Genomic DNA, 11,416 nt, shown 5'->3' with positions numbered 1-11,416 from the left:
TTATTTGTTTTCATTTTCTATGCTTTCTTCTGTTTCAAGACAATTTAATTCTAACTATATATTTGCCTGAAAAAGAATGCAGTATTTTATTAACTATTCAACAAGAGAAATGCAATCATAATTAGTCCTGTATTACACAGGAGCTCAATTATAACAGCCGCCACCAATGAGAGCAATTAAAAAAATGCAGCGTATCCAGACAATGGATTATAATTCAACCATAGAAATGAATGAAGTCCTGATACATACAACATGGATGAACTTTGAAAACATTATACTAAGTGAAAGAAGCCAGTCACAAAGACAACATATTGTATGATTACATTTATGTGAAATGTCCAGAATAATAAAATTCGTAGAGACAGAGGGTAATTTAGTGGTTGCCAGGGCTGGAGAAGGGAGGAATGGGGAGTGGCTTCTTAATAGGTTGAAATGATGAAGCTATTCTATAATTAGATAGTGGCAAGAGTTGCACAACTCTGTGAATATACTACAACCCACAGAATTATAAGCTTTAAGAGAGGTGAATTCTATAGTATGTGTATTATACCTGTCAACCGATGGTCATTGCAGTCAATTCAATACCAATGGGAATCCCTAGTTTGGGGTGCGGTGGAGAAGAAAACTTTATTCCATGCAGACAGCTCAATTGTGAGATGGAATGGCTATGAGAATAGCACAGCTATGGTACAATTCAATTACGAAGTGGCACAGCTGTGGAATAGCATGGCTGTGAGGAAGCCCTGGGGTGAGGCAGCCATGGGGCTAGACTGCTCTGCTCTTCAGTGTCTTCAATGTTTCAGTTCCACCCAGGGAAACAGTCTATTGTGGAAAGGGAAAACTCACTCCCCAAGCTAGAGGGGAGCTGACTTGTATAGACAGAAATCCCTGCCTCTGGTCCCTGATTGGTCCATTCTCATGCAAATGAGGGCTGCAGATCTTCCTAATTTGATTGGTCCAAACGGCACTGTCCTGATTGGTCAGAATGGAGCTGCCTTGATTGGTCAGTAATGATGCCAAGGGGATATATGTGCAGCTACGATTGGCAGAGGGAAGTCTCAGTTTTACTAATTGAAATAGGATTCTAGGAACTCCTTTATAAGAACTGGCTCACATGGCAGGAACACAGTGCAGGAAGTCAGTTCAGTGCAGGCTTCTCCCTGAAGTAAAGTTTTTATAAGAGCCCCTGTGTAGAAATTATTGCTAGAGTGTTTTTTAAATTTGATCCCAGTTAGCCACCAGGAGCCCTTCTAAGTAAGTATCTTCTTTCCTAGGGTGCACATATCTCAATAATGCTGTTATGTTAAAAAAAAATTAATGAATGAAATTATAATTAAAACAAGAGAGCAACAGAATTGGGATCTTCTTGAAATACCACATGCCTTTCAGGTGTAAGAGCTGATGAGGTGGGTCCACAGTCTGACATTTTTCCTCAACTTTTCAGGTGATGTGTTGATGTTACTCCAACTGAGTGAGGATACTATAAACCTTGGCGTTAGATATACCTGGGTTCAAATCTCACCTACTTCTCATCCTGGCTGGAGTATCTTTTCTGTTTGTATTTTGGTCATCTACTGTTATGACTTAGCACCTTGTGGAATGTGAAAGTCACCACCAGATATGTGACCCCAGGCTGAATCTCTGGGGCTACTGGGGATTTATTTTCATGGTGAAGAATTGACGAGTTTCAGTCTTATACAGACCAGAAAACCTATGTTTCCCAACTTGCTGTGAGAGAATCCATCTTTCAGAGAGCAAGCTTAAATAATCCCACCTCCTGAGACTTCTCTATGAAATCAGATTGTCAATTTATCAGTTAGCAGCAAGGAATCCTACTCTTAGGGACTGAGGACATGAGCCTGTGTGACCCTACACACCCTGTGCCTATAATAAGGCAGCTTTTGAATTCGCAGAGAGAATAAACTATCCCACAGGCCTGTTTGGATTTTTTGTTTTAAAATGTTTTTGTTCATACGAGCCAGCATGTTACCTATTGATTTTGTAGGCCTTCCATCTCTTCAAGATAGCTTCTGTTTGGATATGTGAAGGTAAATATCTACTGTCTTCCCCAAGTTCTGACAAGAACTTGCAATCATTCATTAACATCATAGAGTTCTGAGCTTATAGACATACAAGGTAGCTCCCTTGGTTTTCTTATCTATACAGAAAGCACCTCATAGGCTTGTTAGACAATAGTCTGATGCTTTGGGTTCCTTCTCCAAGAACCAGGCCCCAAGACAAGATTTGAGAGCATCAGTAAAGAAGCAGGGAAGTGAGACAGGAAGGGAAGGTTTTAACGAAGGGTACATTATGCATTATACTGGGGCCTGTGGAAGAGTGTGCAGGACACCCTCCTCAGACTGTCCCACCCAAGGAACAAATATGTTGGGTGTTTATTCACCAACTCATTATCTCTTATTGGCTGAAGCTGCACCAGAGGCCTTACCCTCTGGCCTGGTCTATCTGAGCCAAGATGGTGTATCGGTCCCTGGAACAGTAGAAACCAGGGCATGAAGCACAGAATCCATGGATTCGATTCACCTGGTATATGTAAATTTATCATCATCCACTTCTCAACCATTGTTTCCTATCTTGGTAAACAGCACTTCAGTCTGCCAGGGGCCTGGGCTAGAAGCAGGGATGCTTCATCCTCACATTCTCCACCCCTATTCTCATTATGCACATTGGAGGAGGCACCTAGGCCTGTTGATTCTGCCTTCCACATGCCTCTTAGACCACACACATCTCTCCATCCACAACCCTTCCTAAGATCCATCCACCATCATCTTGACCAGGATCCCTGCTTCCAGCTTTGTCAGTTGCATTTCCGAGGGCCTCTCCTCTCCATCCTGCTCCTGATGTTGTCAGGACAGGCTCCAGTGCTCTCACCACCATTTCCACCCTCTTGTTTCTCCCACCCTTCTGCTCCATTCAGCTCAACTAGACTCTTTCCTGCTTGTTCCCTGCCTCAGAGCCCTAAGTCATTTGACTTGCTGTTCCCTCAACCTGGAACATCTTCTCCCTCAGTTTTGACCCTAAACTTTACCTCCTCCAATCCCTTCAGGTCTTACCTTAAATGACATCTCTACAAGAGGCTCTTTCCAAATCTCCAGACCAGGTTATTGTGCCTGGTTATTGTGCTTATTCCCTCAAGGCAGGCTTCTCCTTGTCTAGAGCACTGAGCATACTTTAGTCCTTGTTCAAAGAAGATCTTATTTCTGTACTGGGCTGAGCGTCCTGGCCAGATGGCCATCTGATCACCGCACTCCACCCTCAAGCTCAGCACAATGCCCATACACAGTTAGTGCCCACTAAATGCCTGTCAGGTGCATGCATAGAAGTGCCTAGTATATGCTTGCCATATGCTAGGCACTGGATACATGCCAACTTTCTTCCTTCTCTGGTTTTGGAGAAAGGAGTTCAAATTCTCTGTTTTGAAACTTTTACAAATGATGTTGCATTTGGGGTTGAGGCCACCTCTTCTCAGGGCCACAGTCCACTCTGGAGAGCTGGCTTTTGTCCCCCTGGAGCCTGACTCTCCAACCCTGGGGTGGTTTTTCACTTGTGCTGAGAGATGATTGTTATTACTTGGGTGTGGGGGTTATTTTCTGGTCAGATTTAGAAAGCCTTCAACATCCAGATTCATAGAAAAATGGTGCTTCAATTATCTTTAGATATTAATTTTAATAAAAATAAGCTATTATCTTTAAATAAGATCATAGTAGTTTGCTGATGTTTACTGCTGGCTTAAGTGTAAATACCTCCTAGATGAGAACAGAATGACAGCTCTTTGTGCCAAAGGAAGTTCTAGGAAATTGCTTGATGAAAGTCCAAACCTCATCACCAAAAGTATAGAATTACATTTTTTCCCCTATACAATATAAAGTTTCTGGCTGTAATAGCTTTTTTCTAAATGAAAGGTTTATTTATAAGTCAGAAAAATCCACTAGTCTTCAAGAACTTAGTCTGGCAGCTGAACTTTTAAATTACTCAACTCTCTAAGTAACTAAACAAGTAATTTATCTTGACTTAAAGAAGAAATTTTTTTTCATTAGTGAAGTTCTTAGCACACACAGTTGAGGATCCATGTGTAGCCTATATTATCAAAATATTATTAATTATTCATCAAGCACTTGTGGACCCCATGAATGATCTAGGACTCATTACCAGAATTGCAAAGATAGTTGAGCTTCTGTCTTACCTGGAGGAGTTCACAGACCAGTTGAGGCAAAACCCTGTCAAGGTGAGTCACAGAGGACCATGGTAGGTGGTGTCACAGAGGCCTGACCTGGATACTGCTCTATGATGTATGTGATATCTGAGCAAGGGCCATTTATGGAAGCTATGGGGGAGAGAGCAGAAGCAGGAGAGTGCGACAGACCCAGGTGGGCTCAGCACATGCAGAGGCCAGTTCAGAACAGACATTTGTCTCCACGAAAGTGAGAAGTTGGGCAGCCTGAATTAGTGCATGGGGTTGAGCTGAGTGGTCAGTGAGGTTGGAATGGAACATCAGGAGCAGTCTCAGCCTTGTAGCCCAACTTGAGTATGGATAATGGGCTGACATGAGCCTTTCAGGAGAGACATGATCAGAAGTCCTTGCATGATTTTCATATCAATGGACCTGGGGAGGGATTTGGCAAGTGTTCATGGACTCAAATATTGTTCATAATTATTGTATAAAAATGAACCAGCAAGAATAAATTTGGAATATTTTTAATAAATATCTCTATTTTTGGTGTATTTGAAAAATTAGAAGTGGCTACATGGAAATGTATTGTGATTCCAGCACGGGTAGAGGCAGCAGGAGTCAGGAGCCAGCAGCTGCCCCTTCAGGCTGGTGGTGATGTACCCTGGGCCATCCTGCCTGTGTATCCTGCCTGGCCCTGGGGGCCCTAGGGACTCTTGATCTGAATACCCCTGAAAAAGGTTTTCTGAGTGGCCTGAATGTAAGGGATGTCTCTGAGGAAAAACAACAGAACTGGTGACTGGATATTATAGAAGGAAAGGAATAAAGAGTTGAGAATGGCTTTTGAACTTGGGAGATTAAAGGGATGGGCTCTGTGGAGAGTGATTTTGAACCTAGGTTCAACGGCAACAGAAGCACCAAGAATCAAATTCCAAACAAACTGAAAAATTAATAAAAAACTGAGGAGGGAGAGGAGACCAATAATTCAACCCCCAGCCCTTCTCCCAACTCTCTTATTCTCCTCCACTCATTCTTCGTTATTATCTATTTTGGTGGGTTTTCTCTTTCTGGGTGGCTCTTCTGCCTTGGAAGAAGTTCATAACTATTTTTCCTTAAACTATTTTTTAGAAACAGTTTCAGGTAAATCCTCACCTCTTTGACCTGAGTAACAACAGTAGTCAGGGCCAACTGTTGTTGCCTTTACTTCCTTCTGGATGAGCCCCCACTCTGCCTCCAAATTCAGGAACCTCAGTCTCTCTGTGAATAAGCCACACTCAACTTGTGATACTTCAAAACACCCAAGCAAACAAGGCCACCAGTTGTCCTAACTCTCAGGGGACCCAAGTCAGTGTGCCCAGGTCATAGGGGCTGTTCAGTGAGTACTATGCATTTGGCCAGGAGTATTTGGGCTTTTTGAAGATGACCTCAGGCCACACAGCCACCCCAGTGTTAGAAACTCAGTCTATAATTCATAAATATCCTTATCCAGGTGATCTCAGCTGAACATAGTCTTCTGGAAAGTGAGGGACCACACACAAGCTGGAAGAATGATTGTATTTGAGTGCACCTGCGTTCATAACCTTCTGCCTCCCTGAAACCTCCATGCAAGACCCCATTAGATAAAAGGAAAGTGCTCAGAGTGTGAAACAGTGCTTCCCAGCAGGGTCTCCAGGCATCTGTGCCCCTCAGGAAGGCCTCTGTTGTCTGGTATGACAGCAGCACTCAGTGGCTGGGTCTTCCAGCCACTGAAGTAGCTACTCAGGTTGCCTCTTTATGATTTGTTTGTGAGAGATGAAATACACAAAACACAGGAATCTTAATTAGTGCTCTCTTATTTCATGCCACCCTAGAGGTTCCCACAGGGTACCTAGCTGAGTATTAAAAAAAAGTACATTGTGCCTCAAGCCAGATCACCAGTGTTTACTGTGCTTTCTCTTGCACCCATTCCTCATGCTGTCCACAGATCTATCTATTCACAGTCCGCTCAAGAGCCTTTCTTTAACAATGCCCATTGTTTATTAAAGTAAATGTTTTATCTGTACATTAGCATTCAAGACCCTCCGAACAAGACTTCTGCCCATTTTCAACTTTATCTCATATTTCTTCACTGCTAGAATTTTCCTAAACATTACCTGTATACATCTGTGCCTCTTTGCCTTTGTTTCATGCTGTTTCCTCTGCCTGAAATATCTTTCTTATACATCTTCACCTGTCGATTTTTTGAAAAACACTTTATTATAGAAATTTTCAAACATATATAAAAATAAAGAAAATTGTGTAAGATACCCCATGTACCAACTTCACTGATTATCAACAGATGGCCAATCTTGTTTTCTCTGTAACCTATCCACTTCTCCTCACTATACAGATGAATTTTTTAAAAATTTCAGATATCATACCATTTTATCTATAAATATTTTAGTATGAAAATCTTAAAGTATGAAGCTCTTTTAAATCTTCACCATATACTTTAAAAATTAAGAATACCTAAAATAAATTATAAGAACTCTTTAGTATCATCAACTATCGAGACAGTGCTCTAATTTCTCCAATGTCCTAATATATAAATGTATATGAATATATGTGTATAAGTATATAGGTACATTTCCATATAATATGTATGTATGAGTATATGTACATGTATATGTGTGTACATATATATGTATATATACACATACATACCTATATACATATAAAAAAATTCAGTTTGTTTGAATTGGATCCAAATAAGATTAATATATATAATTAGTTACTAATGTCTTCTAAGTCTCTAATCTATAGAACCCTTCTCTATCTCCCTCCCTCTCAGTTTCTTAATTCTTACAGATTCTGGGGATTTTTTGTAGAGTTGTCCATATTCTGGATTTTACCTGGTTGCAGACATATGATGTCATTTGACATGTTCTCTAAATTTTCTAAATTGTTATTTATAGTGAGAGATATGAATAAAATAAGATTGTATTTTGTTTTGTTTTGTTTGGCAAGAAGACTTCATGGGAAATGGCATGAATTCTCATCAGAAGGCATTGTATTTATTCTTGTCATTCTAGTAGAAATTGACAACTACCAGCCCTAAGTAATATCTCTCTGGTGATTTTGATTATAGCTTATATTCATTCGGATTTCAAAAGATAACATTCCACCAGTTCTTTCATGTCAGCTTACCTACAGCCTTTAAACTTGAAGTTAAGTTTGACTAGATATAAAAGCCTTAACTCACATTTTATTGCCTTGAGTATCTTCAGTACATCACTCCATTGGCATCTGTTATAAAGCATTTTTGTTGACAAGTCCGACAACAATGGGATTTTCTTACTCTTTTGAGTGACACAGGCATTTTTTTCCTTGAATAACACCAAAGGTGTTTTACTTATCTTTGTTTTTTCTTTAAAGTTTAGCAGATTTACTATAATATATATCATGGTTGGTCATTCTGGGTCAGTTACTCCAGGCACTTATTGTACACTTTTACATTAATTCCAAGAAAGTTTTCTTTTCTTTTCTTTTTTTAAATTAATTTATTTATATTTATGGTGATTTTCGTTAACTAAATCCAATAAGTTTCAGCTGTACACTTTAACAGTAAGGCATATATATATTTACACTATGTGTTCACCTTCCATAGTTAGATTTCTTACTGTCACCACATATATGACCCCCTTTACCCACTCTATCTCCCCCCTAACCCCTCATCCCTACCCTCTGGTAAACCACTAGTCTATAGTCCATGTCTGTAAGTCTCAGTTTGTATGTCCTGTTTCTTTGTTGCTTTTAGGTTTACATCCCACATATAAGTGATATCATGTGGTTTTGAACTTTTTCTGTGTGGCTTATTTCACTTAGCATGATTATTCTAGGTTTATCCATGTTGTCACAAATGGCATTATTTCATCTCTTTATATGGCTGAGTAATATTCCATTCTATATATGTACCACAGCTTCTATAGCCAATCATCAATCGTAGGACACTTTGGTTGTTTCCATGTCTTGGCAACTGTTAATAATGCTGTTATGAACATTGCTGTGCAAATATGTTTTCTGATATGGGTTTTCAAGTCTTTGGGGTAAATATCCAGTAGAGGGATTGCTGGATCATATGGTAGATTAAATCCTAGTTTTTTGAGGAAACTATACTATTTTCCATAGTGGCTGTACCAATTTGCAGTCCCACCAGCAGTGTATGAGGATTCCTATTTCTCCACATCCTCTCCAGCATTTGTTATTACTTATCCTGTTGATTATAGCTATTCTAACAGGTGTGAGAGGGTATCTCATTGTGGTTCTGCTTAGCATTTCCCTAATAGCTAACGATAATGAGCATCTTTTCAAATATTAGTTGACCATTTATATGTCCTCTGGGGAGAAGTGTCTGTTCAGATCCTCTGGCCATTTTTTTATTGGATCATTTGCTTTTTCTGTTCTTACTGAGTTGTATGAGTTCTTTGTATATTTTGGATATTAGGCGCTTGCTTTTGAGATCAAATTCATAAAATCCTCTTTAAGTCCAAGGTCCTTGAGTTTTGTTCCTATGTTTTCTTCTATGCATTTTATTGTTTCAGGTCTTATTTACAGGTCTTTAATCCATTTTGAATTAATTTTGGTATGAGGTGATAGACAACACTCTAGTTTCATTCTTATATAGGTGGCTTTCCAATTTTACCAGCATCATTTATAGAAGAGGCTTTCCTTTCTCCACTGTATGTTTTTGGCTTTTTTTGTTGAAAATTATTTGCCCATATAAATATGAGTTTCCTGCAGGACTCTCGATTCTGTTCCACTGATCTTTGTGTCTGTTTTTCTGCCAATACCATGCTGTTTCAATTACCGTTGCTTTGTAGTATAATTTGAAATTGGCCAGAGTGAGGCCTCCAACCTCGTTCTTTTTTCTCAGGATGGCTTTAGCAAGTCAGGGTCTTTGGTGCTTCCATACAAATCTGATGATTCTTTGTTCTATTTCTTTAAAAAAGTGCCGATGGGATTTTAACGAGGAATGCATTAAATCTGTATAATGCTTTAGGTAATATGGTCATTTTAACTATGTTGATTCTTCCAATCCAAGAACATGAAATATCTTTCCATTTCTTTGTATCTTCTTCAATTTCTTTTAATACAGTATTGTAGTTTTCATTATATAGGTCCTTCACATGTTTCGCTAAATTCATTCCTAGGTATTTTATTCTTTTTGTTGCAATTGCAAAGGAATTATTTTTTCAAACTTCTTTTTCTGACAGTTCATTATTAGAGTATAGAAACACTGTGGATTTTTGAATGGCGATTTTGTGTCCAGAAACTTTACTGTATCTTTTTATTGTTTCTAGTAGAGTTCTCGTTGAATCTCTAGGATTTTCTATTTAGAGAATCATGTCATCCACAAATAGCGACAGTTTGACTTCTTTGTTTTCTATTTGGATGCCTTTTTTCTCTTTCTCTTACCTGATTGCACTCACTAGGACCTCTAATGTTATATTGAATAACAGTGGCAATAGTGGACAGCCTTGTTTGTTCCTGATCTTAAAGGGAACGTTGGCTAAGGGTTTGTCATATATAGCTTAAGTATAATGTTGGCTAAGGGTTTGTCATATATAGCCTTTATTATGTTAAGGTACTTTCCTTGTATACCAATTTTTTAAGTGTTTTGATCATAAATAGATGCTGTATCTTGTCAAAGGCTTTTCTGCATCTATTGATATGATCATATGATTTTTTTTAAATTTCTTTATGTGGTATATCACATTAATCGATTTGCATATATTGAACCATGCCTGAGCCCCTAGAATGAAACCCACTTGATTGTGGTGTATAATCTTTTTAATATGTTGCTGTATTTGGTTCACTAGTATCTTATTTAGGATTTTTGTATCTGTGTTCATGAAAGATATTGGTCTGTAGTTTTATTTTTTCATGTTATCCTTACCAAGTTTTGGTATCAAAGTAATATTGGCCTCATCAAGTGAGTTGGAAAGCATTGCCTCCTCTTCGATTTTTTGGAAGAGTTTGAGGAGAATAGGTATTAAATCTTCTTTGAATGTGAAGCCATCTGGTCCTGGACTTTTATTTTTTGGTAGGTTTTTGATGATTATTTCAATGTACAGATTGCTGATCGGTCTATTTAGATTTTCCAGTACATCTTGATTCAGTCTAGGAAGATTGCATCTTTCTAAGTACTGGTCAGTTTCTCTTAGGTGATTAAATTTGGTGTTATGTACTGTTTCATAGTATTCTTGAATGATCCTTTGCATTTCTGCGATGTCATTTGTAATTTCCCCTCAATCATCGCTCATTTTATTTGTGTCCTTTCTCTTTTTTCTTTAGTGAATCTAGCCAGGGGTTTGTCAGTTTTATTAACCTTCTCAAAGAACCAGTTCTTTGTTCCATTTATTTTTTCTATTACTTTATGTTTGTTTGTTTGTTCATTTACCATATCATTTATTTCTGCTCTAAATTGATTATTTCTTTTCTTCTGCTGACTTTAGGTTTCAATTTGTTCTTCCTTTTCTAGTTTTTTAAGATGAAGCATTAGGTTCTTTATTTGGGTTCGTAGTTCTTTTCGGAGATAGGCCTCTAATGATATGAGCTTTCCACTTATGACTGTGCTTGCCATGTCTCAAAAGTTTTGTTATCTTGTAGTATCATTTTCATTCATTTCTATGTATCTCTTGATCTCTCTTTTTATTTCTTCTCTGACTCAGTTATTCTTCAGTAGCATGTTGTTTAATCTCCTTGTATTTGTGCTTCTTCCTTTCTTTTTTGCAGTTGATCTCTAGTTTCAAAGCACTATGATCAGAGAATATGGTTGGTAAGATTTCAACCCTCTTATATTTGTTGAGGCTATTTCTGTGTCCCAGTATGTGGTCGATTCTTGGGAATGTTCCATGTGCACTAGAAGAATATATAAGCAGCTGTTTTGGGATAGAAGGCTCTGTATATGTCAATTCTGTGCAGTCGGTCTAATGCGTCGTTTAAGGATGTTATTTCCTTATTGATTTTCTGTTTGAATGATCTGTCCATATCCGACAGTGGGGTGTTTAGGTCTCCTACTACGATAGTGTTTTGGTCTGTTTCTCCCTTTAGTTCTGTTAGTAATTGCTTTACATATTTCAGTGCTCCCTGATTGGGAGCATAGGTATTAATAAGTGTTATTTCTTCTTGATGCATGATTCCCTTTATCATTATGAAGTGTCCCTCAGTATCTTTCTTTACCTTTTTTATTTTGAAGTCTATTTCGTCCGA

The sequence above is a fragment of the Pteropus alecto genome, unplaced genomic scaffold, assembly GCF_000325575.1.
Source record: "Pteropus alecto unplaced genomic scaffold, ASM32557v1 scaffold199, whole genome shotgun sequence".
Taxonomy (NCBI): domain Eukaryota; kingdom Metazoa; phylum Chordata; class Mammalia; order Chiroptera; family Pteropodidae; genus Pteropus; species Pteropus alecto.
The sequence above is the reverse complement of the archived record's forward strand: the minus strand, read 5'-3'. Positions refer to the sequence as shown.